The following is a 13,221-nucleotide window of genomic DNA, read 5'->3' on the forward strand; positions in this document are numbered from 1 at the left end:
CATTTTGAGCCAATGTCACTTATATAACTGAAAATGGTCTTTTATTATTGCTGCTGTTATAAGATGTATGTGAGAGTGGAGTCACATCATCCAATGGTTCAGGGTCTAAAGTTTGCTTAGGTCTTTAGTAAAAATGTGTATAACATACACCACAAGCTTTTACAAGCCAAGTTTGTTGTAACTTGGCTTCAAAATGAACAAACAAATGAACAAACTTCATTTGTTCCCTGCACTAGAACTCAGGGACCCCTGGGGAAAGACAGATCTTTTATAAAGCACCACCTACCAAGGCTCGGACACACCATGTGTTATTTAATTCACATGGCTGACTTATTACACTAGGACGCACATTTCAACTGCACTTCCTTCTGCTCCTCTCCTTACTTTTCTTTATGAATTTCGACAGCCCAACTCCATGGTAACATCTTTATATATTATCTCCATGGTGTTATTCTTAATCTTTATTTTCTAGGCCTCGTATTTTCCAGTGTCATTTACTTTCCTTTGGGATGTAATTAATGCTTTCAATCCGTCTTAATAAATCTGCTCACTCTTGAACGCTTTGTGTTCTGCCCTCTTCCCACACACACACATCCAAGGCTGCCTGTTAAAGTTTGGTCTTTGTTTTGTAGTCTTGTCTCATTCAATGATTTCTGTTACCATCAGCAGATAAAAGTAATTGTGTGCACATAACAGAACTTAACCTTTCAACAATCTGCTTTAAGACTCAGATTTATTTAGAAATTAACATCAATGACTTAGAAAACTTAAAGGGGAAAAACACATGTCATAGTGCTTTTAAGTCACTCCTCTGGCAGACATTAATCTATCTCCTGAACTCCAACTGTCTTTTAAAGCAACATAATTTCAGTGTGATCTATTTCCTATAGGAATATTAAAAATATTACTAAACTTTCATTTGACACAGTGCAGAGAGAAATATTAAGATTTAAAGATGGCTGGGTAAACACGTATCAATGTTTTCATAATTTACGAGACAAACCTAAAATAGACATTGAAAAGCTGAATCTGGACGTGAACTACATGGTTTCAGAATTGCACTTGATAATGTTTGCAAATTCAAAGTTTGCCAAGAATATACCACATCTACTACATTCACCCACAAATATGTTTGAGCACTAAAATTGTGTCAGTTCTTCTTCTGAGCACTCCCATGGTGATTAACAAAACATCTATCCTCACATAGTTTACCTTCTTGAGGAAGCGGATGGAAGACAAAATAGGGCTGGAAATATTGTCATTTTAAACTGAGAGGTCAAGATGATTTCATTGAGCAGGCGGCATCTGAGCAACAACTAGCAGGAGATAAGGGAGAAATGCCAGGTAGATATGAGGAGAGACACTTCAGATAGAGGGAAGAACAGGGGCAAAAGTTCTGAGGAGGGGTGGAGATGGTCACAGAGGAGTGCAGCCAGGTGGCCAGCGAGGCTGGAGCCAAGTGAGAGAGGGGAAGAACATCAGATGATGACAGATCAGTTAACAAAGGGCTGGGCCTTGTGTATGGGCCACTGTAAAGTCTTACTCTGAATGAGATGGGAAGACACTGGAAGATTTTCAGTAGAAGAGAAAAATAATGTAGCTTAAGTTTTAACAGGCTCTCTGGCTGCTCTGCTGAAAAAAGCATAGACGTGGGGCAACCTGTTAGGAGACAGCGGCAATAATTCAGGAGAGAGATGATGTACTGACTCCATAGAATAGGATGAGGGCAGTAGAGGGGATGAGAACAGATTGGTTCTAAATAAGGAGCCCAAAGCATTTGGTGACAGATTAGCCATGGGGTATGGGAGAAAACGAGGACTAAAACAGAACCGCAAGATGTAGAGCTTGAGGAACTGGAAGGATGGATGTGCTATTTAGTGAAAGTGGTAAGCTAGAGAACGGGCAGTTTTGAGCAAGAATATCAGTTCAGTTTAGACATAAAGCATGAGATGCTTATTAATATCCAAGTCGAGATAAAGTAAGCAGCTGGATATGAATCAGGAATTCAGGGGAGCATAGAGATGAAATTTTAAAACATAAAATATGCAGAAATAAGAATATTCTTCTATGCCATAAAAATGAAAAAAAAACAACCAAAAACTAATAAATTGTATCTATTTGTAGAACAGAAAACAATTATAAAGTGGGTCCTATGTAAGTCCACTAAGAGTTCCCATTTTAGCAAACCATAAGCGTTGAAAACCAAAGAAATGTAACACCACACAAGCATTTAAAATGGTTCAAAGGTAGTACAAAAGGTCTCATGCTCTCAGCAGAACCTACAACTAGCCAATAGGGAAGATACATAAATAATACAAGGGAATGACTGAAGAGAGGGAAAAAAATCAAGTATATATTATTGACAATAACCATGACATTAGGACTGTTGCTTGGTCCAGGGAAAGAAGAGCAAGCCAGAAAGAGGAAAGGCATTTGACAACGTATATAGGTCATTCCATAGACTACAGGTTGGCAAAATGGGAAGATGCCATACAGCTGCCCAGTAATGTTGGGTGGTACGAAACACTTGTTAGCTCATCAACCCTGCAGGGGTCAACAACTTGGTAGTCAGTTATTTCACTAGCATGGGCTGAGTCAGCCAGCTGGCATGTTGGAGCTGGATCTCATCACTCGTTTAGTGCAAGTCTCTCTCAAGATGGGCCCTGGGGATTAAGAATATTCTTTCATTTGTTTCTCTCTTTTTTTTTTAGAAGCTGCTGTAAGGTAGCTCAAAGTAACTGAAACGGGGTCTCTACAGCTACCTTCCTCCAGCTTCTATGGTCTCCAACCTTTTATTCTCCTCATAGTGGATTTCTCCTGGTGTTCAAATTGATTTTGCAGCCCTTTCCGCCCCCCCTTTCTCAGCTTTGGCTCTAACTCCTAAACTTAAATATAGCCATGTGTCACTTAATGACAGGGATACACTTTGAGAAATGTGTCATTAGGTAGCTTCCTCATTATCACAGTGTTAACTGACACAAACCTAGATGGTAGAGCCCACTATACACCTAGGCTATATGGTGCAGCCTATTGCTTCTAGGCTATAAACCTGTACAGCATGTTTCTGTGCTGAATACTGTAAGCAACTGTAACACAACGAGAAGTAGTATTTGCATATCTAAACACAGAAATGATACAGTAAAAATATGGTATTGTAATTTTATGGGACCACCATCATATATGCAGTCCGTCGTTGACCTAAATGTTGTTATGCAGTATATAGCTGTATTTTCTCCACAGCTCACCTAGAAACTCCTTTGTTTTAATCTTCCAGGTCACAGAGCTATCTGTAACCCAATTTTTCCTTTAGGAGACTAATAAGGTCACTTCCACAAGTACAAAATACTGCTGATTTTTTAGTTGTTGACTGTCTTTTTCCAGAACTTTTCTTTGGTCCCCCATAACAAAATCTACTTTTAACTTTCCTAAAAAATCACACAATACATCAGTTATAAAATACCTGATGGCTAGTGCAAAGTTACCATTATTTTTGCCAATTTTGACTCATTAGTTCTGTCAACTATCAGCAGACCAGCACCCAAGGAGTTGTGTTGCTCCTCAGTGTACATATAAAAATTATCTATGAATATTTAAAACTTCATCTTAGAGATGTATCACCAGCTTTGGCAATGAAGGAGTCAAGAGTCATATTACTATCTAGACAGGTGAAGGTCCCTCAATTAAGGAACTTGAAATATTTTCCAATGCATATGAGGACATCTCTGCATCACATAATGTCATTCCTTCAATACTTACTACAAGCAATTTTCAAATAAATGCTGTCAACTTTCAGCACAGGACTTGAGATCTTATTAATCTAGATCTGAAAATCAATAGTATCAACGGCGGTGAGCTCACTGCTCTCCTAGGAATCATAGGCAAGTGACTAAAAGTGTACTCTTCTTTTAGTAACTATCCTTCATCCCAAAGAATGTGTGTTCATCACACATTCTTCAACGCCTCCCCAGACCTATCTTTCTGTTCAGCTTTCTAAACAGAAGCTGAATTCCCAGGGGCCAGCTGGTAAGTAGTCAGCAAAGCCAGCACAGCTATTCATAGACAAGCTAGGTTTCTTTTCATTCAACAACATAAAACTCCTCAAGAATGTGGGAGATAAGTGTTCCTGAAAATGTCACTCCAGTTGACAGAGCCATCTTCTACTCACTGTCCCTTTGGTGGCTCTTAGTTGGTGGAAGTGGCACACTAACAGCAATGCTAGGGAAGATGTAACATCAACTGCCCCCGGAGACAGCTGAGACCAACACCCTATGTCACAAAATAGAGCAGGTTAATGAAAGGTGTGCCATTCACATGTATGGCCAGAGGTATCCACCAACAGGCAGAAGTTACACACATTATCTCCCATGATGTGATATATAATAACAGCATATAAGTCCAAAAAGAAAGTATGAATCATACCACAGATAAAGGTTTGTAGTCCAAAGCTTGGCACATGTGACAGATAGGGAAAGTCAATCTCAAAATCTTGATGCCTAAGTTTTAAAAATCACCAGTATCCTTTTCTCTGAAAGACTTCTGGCCCGGCGTGGTGGCTCACTTGTAATTCCAGCACCTTGGGAGACCAAGGTGGGCAGATCATGAGGTCAGGAGTTCGAGACCAATCTGGCCAACTCAGTGTAACCCTGTCTCTACTAAAAATACAAAAAAATTAGCTGGGCTTGGTGGTGGGCACCTATAATCCCAGCTACTCAGGAGGCTGAGGCAAGAGAATCGCTTGAATCTGGGAGACAGAGGTTGCAGTGAGCCAAGACTGTGCCACTGCACTCCAGCTTGGGCGACAGAGCAAGACCCTGTCTCAAAAAACAAAACAAAACAAAACAAAACAAAAACAAAGAAAAGACTTCTTAGGCAGTCATAGAGAAAATCAGACCCTCAAGAAGATCAGCAATAGAAGTAACCTCGTGATCCCCTTTACCATCAGCCTAACTCATGTTTCAGAAAATAGAATCACACAAAGACAACTAATCACAAGACTCAATTCAACTATAGGCTAAAATACTCAGAAAATAAAGTGTGCCTTACAGTCTAATAATGAGAACAGACTCAGAGCACATTACAGAGGCAGAGAATACAATAAAAGTAGTAGGATCTCTTTAATTTCATAAGGCTCTCAACAAAGGTTTGAAACTAGCACCATTCTTGAAAAACTTGCTCTCAAATAATGCAACAAAACAAGCAATAAATTATGACTATGGAGATACAGACATATAAGCAGCATATCTACTATATATAATACATATATATAGTAGATAAAATACATATATATAGTAGATATGCTGCCTATAAGTACTTTACAATGTTTAAGGTAAGAATAACCAATAATAATCAGTAAAATCTTCTTTACAGTTTGTCTAATGAAAATGCATTAAATTTGATTCTGCTGCTGACTCTATCCTCCAAAGAGTCAGAATGGTGACCAACTCCATCCCTTTACTATCTCTCATCAGTTTCCTTCACTATTTCCTAATCATCCCTCACCCACATTACTCCAACAATTCAGTCTTATTCATCTCCAAAACATTCATTCCTCTACTCAAAATACCATTTCCCTCACCCAGTGCTTACCATTTTCAGTTCCCCTGCACAGGACGTTATAGAATTTGGACGTTTGTCCCCTCCAATTTTCATGTTGAAATGTAATTCCAAGTGTTGGAGGTGGAGTCTAGGGTGAGGTGTTCGGATCATGGGGGTGGATCCCTCATGAATGGCTTAGCACCATCCCCTTGGTGACGAGTGAGCTCTCACTCTGAGTTCGTGTGAGATCTGCTTGTTTAAAAATGTGTGGCATCTCCCTTCTCTCTCTCGCTCCCGCTCTTGCCATGTGGTATGCTGCTCCAGCTTTTCCTTCTCCCATGATTGTAAGCCTCCTGAGGACTCACCAAAAGCCGAGCCATGCTTCCTGTATAGCCCGCAGAACTGTGAGCCAATTAAACCTCTTTTCTTCATAAAAATTATCCGGCCTAAGGTACCTATCGGAAGCGACACATATGGACTAACACAGGAAGTTTCACCATCCTGCCTTTGCCCCAGTTCTCCCTCTCCTGGAATGCCTTTACCTTGAACACCAAACTATCATATTAACAGCAAAAATAAGCCTATTCATTGTTCAAGGTAGCTTAGGTATCACTTCCTCAATGAAACTTTCTCTGACCACCTATGTATAATATAAATTCCACATACCTTTCTTTAAGAGCATCTCCAGTCTTTCACGTTTCACATATTGTTCACATCTTCTTCTCAGCACTATACTGAAAACTCCTAGAGAACATTCTATATTCTAAGCACCTAAAGATATGCTTGGCATGTGTTAGGCATTCAATTAGTTTAAAAATTGCAACTATCACTGTATGAAAGTACAAAGTCATCTGCGTACTTGCTAACTAAGGTGAGAAAAACTTACATATATGGTTGGAGTTTCAACATAGTACAGCCCTCCCTTGGTATATGCAGGGAATTGGTTCCAGGGCGACCAGCATACAGGGCATGCTGTGAAAACTATTTTAGGTCAGGTCCCTGATTTATGAAAAAAATTCACATACAACTGGACCTGTGCAGTTCAAACCTGTGTTATTCAAGGGACAGCAGTATATTAAATAAGCCAATAATATTTTTATTTAATTAATAAAAATGTTCCCAACTCTCCCAAATTAACTAAATTGGTAATCTTTCTTTCCAATATATTTTGAATGCTATTTAGTGAAGTCATTCTAACAACACACTACAAAAATGAATACAATTATAGAGAAACAGAAAGAAATCACTACATGAGTAGGAACCCATCTAACCCAAACAAATGGACATATTTATTGAGCATCTTCCATAAGTAAAACACCATGCTAAATGCTATGCGGGAAATAAAATGGAAGACATGGTACTGATCCTCAATCTTAAATAACTGATTTCTAATTATTTATGTAACTGTATTACCTCCTTTATCAAGCTTGAATGAGTTTGATAATGGAGGTAATACAGTTACATAAATAATTAGAAATCAGAGTCAAAGATAATTATAATACAAAGAAGACTGAACTTCTGGTGTGTATGACCAGAAAGGCTTAATGAAAAGGCTGGTCTCAGAGAAAATGAGACTTTCAAAGAAACGAAAATTTATGTTCCAAGGAAAGGGTAGACTAAATTAAAAAGAGAAGCACAAGCAGATCTGTGAACAGCAAGGAGTTGGACAATCTGGAGAGGCCCCATGTGAGGGAGTCACAGAAGTGCAGCTGGAATGGAAAGCTGGAATGGCACAGAGTGCCAGGAAGTCAGCATGGGAGTGTGCGCCTGCCTTTTACACCAAGGGCATGCAGGCTTGACTGAGGAGGCTAGGTCCTGAGGACAAGGAAAATGTTCCAAAGGCCAGCAAGAGTCCATTGCTTCTAAAAAGCTGGCAGAGAGCCTCGTCGTTCAAAGAGAACAAACATGGACTCCACTGGTTACTGGCTGTCAACAAAAAGGTGTGGCTGTGGTTTCTCCAGGATACAGCTGGTCAACTCCAGAAATGACATTTTCTCAGTGTCCTATAAAATATCTATTTTAACACCCAGACAAATGGAGGTCATGAAAGAAATAGTTATGAATAACACTTTTCAAAGTTAGGAGGAGTACGTAACTTTCAAACTGAGTCTGCGGAGCATTCAAATTTCAGAGTGGGCTGGATGGCCCCTTCTAGTCCAGAAGCCCCACCTCACCCACCTTCATTTCCAGTCTTCAACAAAGAGGATCTTTTGCCCTCCACATAGAATCCACCTCATTTCCTAAATCAAATGAATGCACACTTCCTTTTAGCGTCACACTGCTGCAGTCCACACAAAGAAGGCTGCAAGCTAACGGCCCTGGGACCAAATCTTGTTCCTACAGAGGTGATGGTATTTGTTGTCTTGCACAATGTTTCTTTCTCTCTTTTTTTTTTTTTTTTTTTTTTTTGAGATGGAGTCTTCTCTGTCACCCAGGCTGGAGTGCAGTGGCACAATCTTGGCTCATGGCAACCTTCGCCTCCTGCATTCAAGTGATTCTCCTGCCTCAGCCTCCCAAGTAGCTGGCATTACAGGCGCCTGCCACTATGCCCAGCTAATTTTTATATTTTTAGTACAGACGGGGTTTCACCATATTGGCCAGGCTGGTCTTGAACACAATGTTTCTTAAACACTGAATTAACTGCAATATTAAAGATGTGAGTTTTTCACAAAAAATAAAATCCAGATTTCTTGCTCCTCTATAAAAACAGGCAATCGTGGCAATACTCCCCCATTTACCAATCTGCCACCCAGCCACCTTGCTCACTCCCAGCTCTGCCTGGTCCCTGCCAGCATTTATTATTCCTCCTGGCTTACAGGGTCTGTGGAGCCCTAATAGTTGGTGGCCAGTCTGAGTCAGCTGTGTTGGGTGAGAGCTCAGAAAGAGCATTTCCTCGTCTCACATTCCAGTACTGCTGCTTACTAGTTGTATAACCTTAGACAAGTTACTTAACCTCTCTATGCCTACGTTTCTTCTTCTGTAAACCAGGGACAATTATACTACAACTTACCTTAGAGAGTTGCTGTAAGGAATCAATCAGTTTATAAAAAACAGTGGTTCTCAACGGTGTGGTGAGGAGGATTGTGTACTCCCCCTCCCTCACCCATCAAGACCTGAAGCATTTGGCAATGTCTGGAGGCGTTCTTAGTTGTCATGACTAGAGAAGGTACCACTAGCATCTAGTGGGTAGGGGCCAGAGATGCTGCTAAATATCCTACAATGCACAGAACAGCCCCCAACAAAGAATTACCCAGCCCAAAAGATCAACAGCGCTGAGGAATAGAAGCCCTGACATAAAGCATTTAGAACAACTCCTGGCACAAAGAAAGTCCTCAGTATGCATTAGTTATTACCACCAATGCCCAAGGCAAGTCTTGGCTGGTGTTCCTCCCCTCGGCTAGAGAAAAGTTTGATGCCCTCTGTGTTACCTTTGAGGAATTTAACATACAATTAAAACAGCAAAAGGTACTTGAAATTCAGTTTCCACATCATTAATTTAATAAATGCTTAATTTTTAAAAATAATTCTGATAATATATTTTCCTGAAACAAACAGCAAACAAGAACACACTTTGGTGAGCAATAACGCACAGTATTTGAAAAGTATACTGTCCTGGAAAATATAGGACATAGAAACCTATGATTACTGCAACTTGGAAGGTCCTGGGCCAAATTCCTCCAAACTCCAGACTGAATACACTGAGGCTGCTCGCTAGTCTCACAATACTATTTTGTAAACTGTAACTAGAGAGGAAGAAGAAAGGGTTTTAAACTAAAGAGCCTACTGAACTTGATTCCATACCGCCTGTTCAGGAAGATTCTCCAGGCTTAAATAGCTCAGAGTCAGGGATTCCTGGTGAGAGGTAAAGCTTTAATCTTGATTCACCACAAGAGGTATCTTCCGGATCCAGGTCAGCTCACAAATAAAGCAAGCAAAACAACTGAAAAGGCCTGAGCTGTACTGATATATCGTGTAAGAGGCTGCCGGGAGTTCCAACACAGGACATCAGAACCGATGACGGCCTGCTACAAGCCCTTGCAGCCATGAACCAGGGGTACTGACCAGGCTTCTTAGCCTAGCACTGCAAGTAACACACGGCTAGTCTCTGTGGGCCTCAGTTTTCTCATCTCTAATATTAAAAAGTGGAAATCATTGTTAGTATTTTCCAATACCATAAACACAGCGAACACTGATTTTATTCGTGACCGTGTGCCTTCAGCATTTACAGCTCAAAGACATGAGTTCTCTCAAAGGACCTCTTGATAACTGCAGAAGGCAGACCCTTAACTACAACAGAAAACAGGTTCTGTGGAATCAAAGCTGAGAAAAGCCTAACAGTTTGTCTCTCAAAGATAAGATGATAAAAGTGTAAGTAAAATAACAGAGCTCTACAATCTGCAAAAAACTGTGCATGTATAACACAAATTGTCAAGTCTTTTAAGCTCAAGTCAACATATATTTTAACACCTGTGTATGTAACAGTGCAATACCAATGCTATCAGGACTGGTAACTGGTGTCAAAGAGACGCTCCCAAAAGTGCCATGAGAAAAGAAGGCTTCTGTTATAGAGACACAGGAAATGCTTTATTGATAAAGCAGCATTTGAGTGGACTTAGAGGGACAGGTAGAATTTTGGCTGGCTGGAGTTGTCTATCCAGAGGGCATTCCAAGCAGAACAAGTAATGGCACTGAAGCTGGAAAGCCTGAGGCAAAGACCAGGAGTCCAATTTGGGGCACTGGGCTCATGGCAAAAGATGGAGGTCAAATCATGATGACCTGGGTCTTCAGAATATGGGCATCAGTTGCATGAACAATTTTAAAGAACAGAGATTGTCAGAATGTCTAGTTTTGATATTTTGGCCTAAAGAGCAAAAACTCTCTTTTGCTTAAACTTGAGTACCTTCCAATATTTGAAAAAGAAGATACTAATTCCATTAAAATTATTCTAAAGAAAAAAATAAATTCTATTAAGTTACAGGGGAGTCAAAAAGACATACAGAAAGTAAATTAAGCTATTTATTAGTCTGTTGTTATTCGTCTACCATATTCCACTCATAATTACTAAAATATGCAAACCTTAGAAATAAATAATGCGTATTTTTAAATTTTAAGACCACTGTTAATAGCATGCTCAATCACATTAATTTATAAACTGATTTTGACTTACTTTTAAACATAACATATTACTAAGAAAAAGAAGTTATATCACTGACCTAAGGGCTTCCTCAATAACAGGAAGAAACTCTACTTGCTAAGAGAAACTATGAGTCAGCAAACTCTAGACAATATTCCCATATTTCTAAGCATAAAGTTAAGGCTAGGAAAATAGTAACACATTTTAAACTCCTTTTCAAACATTTCTAAAATTAAAACAAAATGTTAAACGTCATTTTTAAACCACAGCTTTCTATTAACAGAAATCAGATTCATCCAGAAAGTTTATACCTGTTCATTCTTCAGAAAGGGAAGGAAAATAAGGCAAAGGATTATTGTAGCCCAAGAAGCAGCAACATCTCATCTTTTTAAAATTAACTTTTACAAGTTTGTGGACAATAAATTCATGCTGTTGAAATATGATATTTTTATATATACAGAAATATATTGATAGGGGACTTTCATGAAGGAAATATAGCAGAAAAAACACTAGCCTGAAAATGAGCAGGGCGAAAATTTGATACCAGTTTGGCCATTAGGTGCATTATTTTAAAACTCACTGACCTTCTCTGGGCCTCCACAGCCCCAGCTCTAAACTAAGAGGGGTGAATCACATGATCGCTAAACTAAGGGGGGTGAATCACGTGATCTCTAAAATGCCACATCATAAAACATAATTTTAAGTAATAGAGACTTGCTGCTGCTCAGGGTCGTGAGGTTGGGGGTTAATGGGAGGTGGGGTAGAATGAATTAGGCTTTGGAGTAAAGCTAATGGGAGTTCAAATCCAAGCTCCATCAATACTAGCTCAGTAGCTGAAGTGTAAGTTTCCTTCACTATCAAAAAAGCTTAATATTTTCCTTTGCAACATGTTGGAAGGAATAGAATGTATATAACATACCTGGCATATCATAGGTACTAAATAAAGGCAAGCATTACGTTTCTGGTCAGTAATACAAGTTCTAATGAAGAACAATAATCCACTTGCCAATTCAGCTTCCTAGAATTTGGCTTGGAGAAGAGCAGAGACTGACTGCCACTGCTTTCCAAGTGGAAGGCAGGTACAGGTAATAAGAAAGAGGATTCATGCTTGGAAGTAGAAAGGATTAAAAGCAGGGAGCTGAAGAAAAAGCAAAGACTTTGAGTTCTGCATATAACAATGGAAAGGACACAAACTACATAAGACAAGGTGCTGAAGGAAACAAGATCTTTTCATTCAGAGGGCCTCTGGAGAAAAAATATATACACAATGAATTACTGCAATGATTTCATAACCAAAACAAAGCAGAACGTTGGTTAGAGTTTATGAGTATCACTAAAAGAAAACAAGACTTTACAATATACAAATTATCTTTCCCTTGCTTGCCTGTAATTCTCACATGGGATACAAGATGACCCAATCCCTGTACACCTCTCCAGTGCCACCTCTGACCACTGTCCCCTCACCTCACCCTTCCCTAGGTTCACTCAAAGGTTCCCTTTGTCCCTGCAACATGCCAAGTTCACTCTTCCTTTAGCTCCTTTACACTGTTTATATCTGCCTAGAAACTTCCAGCCCATTTTCTCATGGCTGACTCAGCTAAACATTCAGCTATCACCCAAAATGTCACCTCCTCACGGAGGTCTTTCCTGACCACCCCATTTCTCCACACAACCCAGTCACTCTCAAGCTCCCTACCCAGTAATACCTTCTCTGACATTAATTACTATCTAAACTTGTCTTTTTGATTTACATGTGTATTATATTCTCCATCAAAAGTTAAAATCTTTGAGGGTAGGGGCCTTATCTAAATTGCTCACTACTCAATCTCTAACACCTAAAACAATGGATGGCGTAGATAATCACTCAGACAAACTGTCCAATGAATAAATCCAAATGATGTTAATCACAATCCTTCTGTGAACATAAGTAAGGTAATATCCCTCAGAGGCTGTTTAATTTCATTTCTTTCATGCAGTTTTAGGCAATGCAATAATGCTGTTTTAAAAGACTAATGTTTGAGACAGCTAGATTTTAAAGAGGGTGACTTCTACATGACAACATATTGTACATGTTTTCACTTTATGAACACGAATAATCCACCACTTTAATTACCAGAATCCGTAAATAAAACAAGGATACCATAAGTTGTTTTGTGAGATCCTGCTTCTATAAAGAGGAGTATGGGTAGATGGTATATAGATGGGAATTACCTTTCAGAACTCTACCTAACAAGGAAATGCAGCAAACTGGATTAATTCCAGTAAAGATTTAATTAGATCCGTTACTTTGTTACCTTGCTAAACTTATCCAAACTAGTACAAGTGTTGAATTCAGTGATTCCATCTGTGAAACAGAAGACAAATGACATAGTGAACAAAGAAAAGTTCCACAATGTCGACCCATGTCTGAACTAAAAGAGAGGGGGGAAAAAATCCCTAACCCTAAATCAAAAGTAATCAAGCAACTAAAATTTCAAACAATGGCGAGAAATCTATGAGTAGGCGAAGCAGTGAACTGAAACCACAGCGAGAACATTCATGATTCGTGCTTT

The 13,221-nt window shown here is 39.3% G+C and overlaps 1 protein-coding gene across 1 annotated transcript in view; it reads right to left on the reverse strand.

Moving 5' to 3' along the window:
- Positions 1 to 13,015, reverse strand: part of STARD3NL (STARD3 N-terminal like) — a 51,904-nt gene extending 38,889 nt beyond the window's left edge. Inside the window, exon 1 of the mRNA XM_011972831.1 lies at positions 12,964 to 13,015. The gene's annotated coding sequence lies outside the window, so the exon portion shown is untranslated. The remainder of the gene's footprint in view (positions 1 to 12,963) is intronic.
- Positions 13,016 to 13,221: the final 206 nt, after the last annotated feature.

This window comes from Mandrillus leucophaeus, unplaced genomic scaffold, assembly GCF_000951045.1.
Source record: "Mandrillus leucophaeus isolate KB7577 unplaced genomic scaffold, Mleu.le_1.0 Scaffold100, whole genome shotgun sequence".
Taxonomy (NCBI): domain Eukaryota; kingdom Metazoa; phylum Chordata; class Mammalia; order Primates; family Cercopithecidae; genus Mandrillus; species Mandrillus leucophaeus.